The sequence below is a fragment of the Bos mutus genome, chromosome 2 (assembly GCF_027580195.1).
Source record: "Bos mutus isolate GX-2022 chromosome 2, NWIPB_WYAK_1.1, whole genome shotgun sequence".
Lineage (NCBI taxonomy): Eukaryota > Metazoa > Chordata > Mammalia > Artiodactyla > Bovidae > Bos > Bos mutus.
Genome location: NC_091618.1, coordinates 20,838,743 through 20,848,632, shown reverse-complemented (window position 1 = coordinate 20,848,632; position 9,890 = coordinate 20,838,743). Strand labels below are relative to the sequence as shown.

Here is a 9,890-nt window from a genome sequence, read left to right as displayed (position 1 = left end):
AACTCATGAACAGGTATCTCTTCCGCCATCCAGTCCACGTGTGTTACTCTTCCATACAGCAGGTCCTGAGCCTGTGGGAGGGCTCGGAAGGGCAGTTTCTCAGCCCGATCGGGCCTACTCCATCCCACGTCCATGTACTCGAATGCAGGCCATTCACTTGCTTTACGCATGACAGGCAGCCAACAGTTACTTATGGCAGAAGGAATGTTATTATCTAGGTGTCACTCGGAGCTTGGAAGATGAGTGGAAGGTACAAACCCTCCACACTATGCTCGGCCGCAGCCCTTTCCCTTTCGCGTCCTAGGAGCGTCCTCCAAGCCACCAACACCGCTCGCGGTCCCTCGGGGAAACCTGCGAGGAAGAGCGCGCACGTGCGCGCAACTGAGCATGCGCCGTGGCCCGCCCACTGGGCGAATGCCGTAGAAGCGACGTCGCAAAGTCAACCACTCTCTCTCCCCGCCCCCAGGCCGCCGGGACCTGGAGCGTCCGGGAGCCGGCGCCCGTGCGTGATGACGTACTTGCTCGCGAAGACGTGGGGACGCAGGCGGGCCGTAAGAGAGCGTAAGTTTCCGCGTCTGTTCGTCGCCGATCTGGTAGTCCAGTCGGGGCCGCGGGCGCGGGCGCCTGTGGGGCTAGGGCTGCGGGCGGCTGTCGGCGCTTCCTTGCGACCCGAGCTGGGGCGGGGTTGGAGGCCCAGCCTCCGCATCCAGGGATCTCTCGGCCGGTCCGAGAATGGGGATTTCCTGGAGCAACTCTATCTGGAGATCTAACCGTCTTCATCCTGCGTCTCTGCTTGAGGCCGATCGCACCGGGAAGGACGGGCAGAGGCGCTGGGAGGATGGGATCGTTGGTTTCGGGGAGAGGGGGTGGTTAAAGGATCCCTGACGAAAGCTCGAAGTTTAAAGTGGTGTTGCATCAGCAGTGGCTTGTGGTTTCAGTTTCTCTTGTAAAGAGGAACTCTTTCTCTGCACCTGTGTTTGGCAAACAATCCTAACCTGAGTAGTGATATTTCCCTTAATAGGGGACAGGAAGTAAACTAAGTGTACACAACCCTTTTATATCCAGGCCTTATAAACCTATTCAAAAACGGATCCTATGCGTGTATGTTTTTCTAAACCAAGCATAAGCTCTCTTGAAGACTCAGGGTTACCAGCACAATAAATAATTGCGTAGTTATGACTGAGTCATCGAGATGGGTAGGCCCTTTTGCAGTGACAGCTGGACTTTGCGGCTTTTGGGGGTTTTTTGTTGTTGTTGTTGTCCTTTGGAATTACTTCTTAAAAATCTGTCTGATGTCTCACATTTATATGACACATTTCTGGTTCTAATAACTTAAATCTAAAGCTTCTAATTTGCTGCTGGTGTGGCATGGGTTGAGAAAACAAGTCATGTTAGAAGAATGCAGTGCATTGCGTTCCTAAGTTGTCTCAGGATTACTGGCATCAACAACACCTGGTAACTTGTTGGAACTGCAAAGTGAAGAGTCTTACCCCAAACTCCATGAATCAGAAATCTGTTTTAAGGAGATTGCCAACTGATCCCAGTACACCTGGGTGCTAAAGTTTGAGAAATGCTCAATAAAGAGCAGCCAGCCATTGTGGAGTCACAGAATGGAATTTGAATCCAGGTGAAGCCTTTCCTAGGTGTAGGACCTTGGACTGAAGTGAAGTGAAGTCGCTCAGTCGTGCCCGACTCTTCTCTTTGGACAATAGCCTGCACCAAGCTCCTCTGTCCATGGGATTTTCTAGGCAAGAGTACTGGAGTGGGTTGCCGTTTCCTTCTCCAGGGAATCTTCCCAACCCAGGGATCGAACCCAGGTCTCCTGCGTTGTAGACAGACGCTTTACAGTCTGAGCCACCAGGGAAGTCCTGTAGGACCTTGGACTAGTTACAGATAACTTCATAAGGCTGTGGGTATTCTTTGTGAAAATTCAGGAAAAATGTTTTAACACAGATGGAAAACAGATGAGATGTTATTAAGTAATTTGTTAGAATGAGATGTTAAGTAATTTGCCTAAAATAAGTACATAGATTATGCTAGAAGGATTCTTCTTTGGTTTAGATGTGAGTTGTAGTGCACGAATATTGTGCCTCTGCTGCTGCTTAGAGGGCATTTTGTTTATGGATTCTCATTGTGTTGTATACAGTTGAGGTTGTCCAGTGTAGGATATTCAGTTAATACCTATGCTGTGGTATTTTTAAGAACCACATTAGTAATTGTGTTAAAGAGTAGTTTTTAATTCTTCGGCCTTTTGGTCTTTCCCAACCTTCTTTTGCCCCAGAACTTGTTAAAAAAAAAAAAAAAATAAAGTGGATAACTGACCATAGACCAGCCTCAGCCTTAGAGTTGAGAAGTATTACAGAGCAGTGACTTGAAAACAAGAGGCAAGACTGAAGATGTTTCTCTCCTTATCTTTTTTTCCCGCGTGTCATACAGCTCCGCAATATTAGCAGAGAAGGCCTCATCCTATCCACTTATCTCTGTTTTCCGGAGGCATCACAGGAATTAAGTTAGATATGCCCTCCATCCACTGTTTTGACCAAACATCAGTTGCGGTGTTTGCTTACATTTTCCTTCCCTTTTCAGGGCGTCAGTGTTGGGGGTATATAGAGAAGTATTCAGGACCTGAAGCAGCTGCCCTAAAGCCTAGACTCAGTGTGATGTTGAGAAGAGTGCCACACTGTGGTTGAGACTACACGTCACTTTGATAAGTCTTTGCTCCTAAGTCTGCACTGTGGTTCCTGGGTATTGTGGTGAGTTTTCAGATAAACAGGAGTCAGCGTAGATTTCAGCTCCTATAAGTAGTTTTGTTAATGCTGCTACTAACTTAACACTGTCCCACCATGAAGCCTTCAGTTTTCACAAAGGCCCATTTTTCTTGTCCTCTGTGTCTGAGAGGCAGGTCTCTGCGGTTGGGGTCAGGCAGACTCTGCTTTGAACCCCGCTTCTTGTTACGTACTGATCATGTCCAGCGGACAAGTTAATATCTTCCCAGTATTCATTTCCTCTCCTATAGAGTAGGAGTCATGGTGTGGATGGAGAGGGCAATGGCACCCCACTCCAGCACTCTTGCCTAGAGAATCCCATGGACGGAGGAGCCTCGTGGGTTGCAGTCCATGGGGTTGCTAGGAGTTGGACATGACTGAGTGACTTCACTTTCACTTTTCACTTTCATGCACTGGAGAAGGAAATGGCAACCCACTGCAGTGTTCTTGCCTGGAGAATCCCAGGGACGGGGAGCCTGGTGGGCTGCCGTTTATGGGATCGCACAGAGTCGGACACGACTGAAGTGACTTAGCATAGCATAGCATAGCATGGTGTGGACTACCTTAAGACATTGAATAAAATAAAATCCAGTGCAAAACACGTCTGTGACACTGAGAGGCTCAGGTAACTGCTAAACATTGGACAAGGGAGAAAAGGTGGTTATCACCTCAAATCTAGCTTGATCTCATTCATTGCCTCGTAATATTTTTATAAATGAGGTGATTCTGTTAATTACCTAACTGCACTGACTTTTTCTTTTTTAAAGCAAAATGCTGAGGAGTCAAAGCTTTCACATTATTACGTATGAGAGAAAGCAAACACTTGGAGAAAGTTAAACCTCTAAGCCCAATGGAAGAACACCATTTTCAGGTCTATCACTGTAACAGAGCAACTTTCCTGCATTGTTTTGTGTGTGTACTGAAAGGACAGGGTCAGGATCAGGGGTTAATATTTAAGTATCTTCAGTTAACAGGGATAGCTAGAGGAAGGGGCACTTGTCACAGGAGATGAGACTTCACTGAAGACGTGCACCAAAGAATAAGAAAATGCTGTCAGCTCTGAAATCATTATTTTGCAATATGGATGCTTAATGATAGCAAAGCAAAAAGTTTTGTGTTCCATTTTTTAAAATACCAAAAATCTCTTGTATTTCTGTGTATATTACGTATGAATATGTGAGCACGGAAGGTGTCATTACGAGGTCGTAATTTTGTTTACTTGGCAATGTATGTAATGTGGGAGTGGGGACAGATAATCTATACATTATATGTGTATTTGTAAAAATTCTTTTAAAAGCCATTACAGAGATAGAAATGCCTTAAAAAGATCACCTTTTGTGCTGCAGTTCCAGTCAGTCAGCTAAGCAGGGGACCTCAGATTTTTGTAGCAGGGGAAACTGTTTAGCAGCATCTTGTAAAGCTCAGGAGCTGAGAGGCTTTGAGAGTTTGAAGGGCTTATCCTGAACCTCCTGCAGTGACCCTGCTGAGTCAGAAGGTGTGAAACTCCTCATCTTGGTGTGGAAATCCTCAGGAGATTGAGCTGTACTGTACCCAAGAAGTCCGGGCGCTGAGAATTCCTGAGTGGGATTCACAAACATGTTCTAAAAACAACTTCCAGCATTTTTAGCAATGTCAAACATGCCATACATATGCTTCTCTTACAGAGAAATGAGTGGCTATTAGAAAAGAAAAATCCAACCTTCAATGTGATTAATACAAAAATAGGAATCTAGGCACATATTTTGAGAAATCATCTGAGGTTTGTTTTTTTTTTTTATAATCACTCTAAGCTTGTGACATCTGTTAGCACATTTAAAACTATTTAGTATTTTAACTGGCTGTTGTTTAGCATTATAAGTGACTCAAGGAACAAGAAACAAGGAGTCAGTGGAAATATATTACTTGTGTTTACTGTCCTTTGGTTTTCTGTTGTATGAAAACAGCTGGTTTGCATTTATATGGTAAAAGGTTTTTCTTAAAGAGTTAATTTCCAGTTAAGAGTGAGCTTTCATAAGAAAAATAATCTCAAATGCTAAGTATTTGTTAGATTGTTATTAATAGCAGTAGTAGTATTATCACATTGTCCTTTTTCACACACTGAGGAGGGTTTCCTGGTGACAGCTGGAGTGTGGGGGAGGGGGAGTCACTTTCAATCAACCAGCTGCTCTGTGCAACATCATGATGGTGATATTTCAAAGCCAGTGGATAATTTTGGCTGTATTCAGGAGAGAAAATGTATCAAATTTCTGGGAAGCAATAGATAGTGTGCAAGAGCCCCTGGGGATCTAGCTGGTAGCCAGCTAACAATGTGTGCATTCAGGTTTGCATGTTGGTGTTATTTACCACCTCCTCTTTTGGACATTGTTACATGGATATCATAATTATAAAGCAATAAAGTCTAGTTCCATGGGGGCAGAAGGCTCATTACTTTATGGAGAAGAAGGGAGAATGGAAAACAAACTTTGGGGATGTGCTATGTGCTCTTACATGACAGGCTACTGCATTTCTTCTTCCTGATGATGCCAGAAAGTAAGTGGAATTTTCATCATCCATGGATAAAGAAACTGAAGCAGGATTGATTATGTGATTTGCCCAAAACCACATACTAGTACGTGTCTAGATTTGACCCCAAATCTGGCTTTAACCCCAGGAATGTTGTTACTACACCAATGGCTGTTTCTTGCTTATGCATTTTTTAAATCCAAAGTCACAATATCAGGATAGTTATGAATGAAATTTAGATACAGATGGCAATGACTTCAGTTTTGTATAAATAATATATAAGGGCCTATGTGTATTTCCCTTGAGCAAAGTCTCTTGGGCAACACTGTGAAAGAAATTTTGCTACCTTTTTTTTATGTTAAAAATACAAGACATTTGCAGTGATGTATATTGTAACGAATCAGTTGTGATGCTGACTTTGAACAGATGTAGGAATAAACATTGTGCCTGCTGCCCAGGTAGAAGTTCCTACACACCAGAGTCTTCAGGTCTTTCTCTTTCCAAGGAATGTTCATTTTGTATTAATAAGGGACCTTTTTGCTTTCTAAACATTCGCCCTGTGTTACATCCACCAAATGATGACTTAAAATTTCATCCATTTCTTTTTGTGGAATGGCTCCACTGCTTTGACTCTGTGTCCTGGACATTTCATCTCCCTCCGCGTTGCCCACAGGATAATACTTGATCCAGGACTTTCTTTCTTTCTTTCCTCCCACACCCCATAAAGTGTTAGTAGCTCAGTTGTGTCTGACTCTTTGTGACTCTGTGGATTGGGGATTGTAGCCTGCCAGGCTCCTCTGTCCATGAGATTTCCCAGGTAAGAATACTGGAGTGGGTAGCCACTCTCTTCTCCAGGGCATCTTTCCAAACCAGGGATTGAACTGGGGTCTCCTGCATTGCGGTCAGATTCTTTACAGAGCCATAGAAAAGTCCACATCCCATACTGAATTTTAAAACTTACCTTTGCTATTTTCCAGACACTTAATGCATCTTTATTTGCAGACCTGTTACAGTTCTTTATCACACTGTAATGTTGCTGTTTGTCTGTCTGTCTCTCTCTCAAGACTATGGTTGTCTATAAGGACAGAGCTTGTCTGTTAGTAGAGGCTCAGATATTTCTTAAATGATGGAATATAGATGAAGATATATTGACTTACATGCTTAGTGCTTTTATTGCTGTAGTTTCGCATTCATTGGTTTTCTTCTCTGGGTTCACGATTAGAGAAATGTGGATATTTAGATCTGTTAATGAAAGTGCATTGTGGTGGAAAGGAGGGTTAAACCTTTCCACAGAAAAGCATGCAGGATACCTCTGCGTTCCTTTCTGAAGGCTATGAAATTTAAGTCTCTTACCCCGTTTTTCCTTTCTTCTCTCTCTTCCTCCTCTCCTTTCTCCCTCCCTTCCTCCCATGAATCTGAATAATTCATTGTCCTAAAGTTCTAGCCAGAAGTTTTATCAACTGATAACATTTTATTAAGTGTATAGACTAGTCTTACTTTCAATGCAGAACAAAGGGAGTACATCACTTCAGTAATTAGAAGTTTTCCTGAAAAACCATCAATTTTGTATAAGTAGAAGCCACATTTAAGACAATCAGTTCTTCCTTTTGAAATAATATTCCTTCATTTAGTGTCCAAATTTATGCACCAAGTGTATGGCACTGAGAGGGCTTTGCCTTGTGTACGCAGAAGCTGCTTTTGTGCTCACCTCCTCAGCTCTGTGCACGCTTCTTTCTTTGGGAATAGCTTGTGTATGGCCAGCCTTTGGGATGCTGCTTATATACCCTCCCAGTTGCGGTTCTTCTGGTCAGCTAGAGTGTTGTATGGACTCAATAAAAAATGAGAGTTGGTGATGCTTGAAAGATACTAGGATCTGCTGCTCGCCCTTGGCAAATGCCCTAATATCTGGGTAGGGTTCTTCGACTGTGAAAACAGAAGTTAACTAAGTTACCTTGATAACTTGTTCAAGAAAGTGAAAGTTGCTCAGTTGTGTTCAACTCTTAGTGACCCCATGGACTATACATGGAATTCTCCAGGCCAGCATATTAAAGAGGGTAGCCATTCTCTTCTCCAGGGGATGTTTCCAACCCCTGGGTCAAACCCAGGTCTCCCACATTGCAGGCAGATTCTTTACCAGCTGAGCCACAAGGGAAGCCCAACTTATTCAAGAACAGGAGATTTAATGGAAATATATAAATAAGCTCAGAAAATCTACAGAAAAGCCAAAACCACAGGACAGCAGCCAGATAAGCACTCGAGGCTTGAGTAGACTTGGGTGAAGTGAAGTGAAGTGAAGTCACTCAGTCGTGTCCGACTCTTTGCAACCCCGTGGACTGTAGCCCACCAGGCCCCTCTGTCCATGGGATTCTCCAGGTAAGAATACTTGAGTGGGTTGCCATTTCCTTCTCCAGAGTAGACTTGGGTAGATCTGGAAAATTCTTTAATGTTCTGAATATCAGATCCGGAAGCTGTTTAGTATCTCTGCACAGGTTTTAGATTCCAGGAAAAGAGCTGTTATTCCAGTTTTGGTCAGTGTCACCCTCGAATCCATGTAGGAAATGCACCCCTGATTTGTGGTCCTTCCAGGACCACATCCAATGGGAGTGAGAGCCATCTCTCACCTGTTATTGAAAGAACGAAATTGATGCTGGCCAGACAGCAAAGCAAAACAAACAAACCCAGGCTGTCTCCACCACCTGGTAATTAGCCGACGTCCTCTGTGCTTGAGGAACATGAACATTTCTGATGTCTTGCATGCCATTCCCCTCTTGACTTCTTCCTGTGCTAGGAGGATTTCAGTTCCATAAATAATTCACTAACAGTTCTTACATGCGTTAGTTTAAATGGGGTTATGGCTCTCACCTTTTCACGGACTTTAGGTAAACAAAGAAATCCGGTGTGGAGTGAGCGTGAGCGTGGAGTTCCCTAAATCCTCTTGAAGGGAGTGACGGTGGACTGCTGGCACTGCTGCTCCCTGAGCGCCTCCTGGTTGAAGGACCCACGTCTGAAGGGCTGTCAGTCGGAGAACTTTAATGAGCCCTCATTACACTAAAACTTGTAGTCTGTGAGAGAAGGAACCGGCTTATGATTGATACTGGAAATCATAAGTGATGATGGATCAGAATTGGAGTTGGCACTAATTCACCTCACGATGGAGCACAAGTCAAGATTATATACGAAATCCAGTATTTTATTTTTCGTGTATAAAGATCATTTAATCAAGAGTATAACACTCTAAAAAGGGGGGAGGAAATTAAACTTTTGCCATCTGACATTTTTTTTTAATCCTAAAATGGAGGCTCATTAAATTCTCAAATGTAATGATTCAGATCATCTTGACAAAAACTCTGGTTTGAAATTTTATTGTTAAATTTATTTTAGTTAAATTTTTTTTTCTGTTTTGTTGTGCCTTCCACATAGCCCATCATGTTTTTTAAAAAAGTGTATAATTGTATCACACAATACAGTTTAAAAATGTAGGATCATAGGTAGCCCAGAAAAAGGCTATTTGGTTACTAAGTTATAAAATCAAGCTTTTTAGAATTTTTAATCAGTTCAGTTCAGTTCAGTCCCTCAGTCATGTCTGACTCTGCGACCCCATGAATCACAGCACACCAGGCCTCCCTGTCCATCACCAACTCCCAGAGTTCACTTAGACTAACATCCATCGAGTCGGTGATGCCATCCAGCCATCTCATCCTCTGTCGTCCCCTTCTCCTCCTGCCCCCAATCCCTCCCAGCATCAGAGTCTTTTCCAATGAGTCAACTCTTCGCATGAGGTAGCCAAAGTACTGGAGTTTCAGCTTTAGCATCATTCCTTCCAAAGAAATCCCAGGGCTAATCTCCTTCAGAATGGACTGGTTGGATCTCCTTGCAGTCCAAGGGACTCTCAAGAGTCTTCTCCAACACCACAGTTCAAAAGCATCAATTATTCGGCTTAAACCTCATTTTATGTGTTTATATGCATTAAAAATCATATCATATTCCAATTTATGATTTTATATACATAATCTCATTTGAGCTTCACAGTCCCACATGTGGCTACATTATCTCCTTGTACTGGTGAGAAACCAGCAGTTAGTAACTTTCCTATAAAGTCACATGGCTGGCGTATTTTGGAGCTTTTACCAAAGACCATGCCCTTAACTACTGTCCTGTACTCCATATGTTAATATTACTAGTCCTGTATGTCATTTTGACAAAAAACACCATGATGTTTCCTTAGCTAGAATCTGTCTGTTTACCCTCCCCGTTCGCTGACAACTTCTTTGTCTTCAGAAACTGTTCGAATGTGTTGTGCTATCCATCATCTTGTGCATCTGTTTGCTGTGGATGTGGCAGCAGCTCCTGTATTGCAGCAGTGTGCCCTGTGAAGACTTGTCCTTTATGTCTTAGAGCAGCCTGACAGCCTCTCATGTTGAATTCAGCAAGGTTGCTTTTCGCCTAACAAAGCTGAGTGTTGGCTTTCTAGGTGAAAAGTAATTAAGTGCTTTTAAAGATGTATTCGATTAACAGGAAGCAGATCTGTGTAAATTAATTATAGCCGTAATGATGTCATAGCCTTGTCTTTTGTTATTAACCAGATAATTGACCAGAAGTTTGGAAGCTTATTGTCACTGACAG

The 9,890-nt window shown here is 43.0% G+C and overlaps 1 protein-coding gene across 3 annotated transcripts in view; it reads left to right on the top strand.

Annotated features, from left to right (window-relative positions):
* The first annotated feature begins 402 nt into the window (after positions 1-402).
* RHBDD1 (rhomboid domain containing 1) overlaps positions 403-9,890 on the top strand; it is a 135,190-nt gene continuing 125,702 nt past the window's right edge. Inside the window, exons 1-2 of one of the 3 annotated variants that reach the window (XM_070385758.1) lie at positions 437-561; positions 2,587-2,753. The gene's annotated coding sequence lies outside the window, so the exon portion shown is untranslated. Of the gene's footprint in view, positions 562-2,586; positions 2,754-9,890 lie in introns of all 3 variants that reach the window. The other 2 variants (XM_070385748.1, XM_005890134.3) reach the window with 2 other exon arrangements.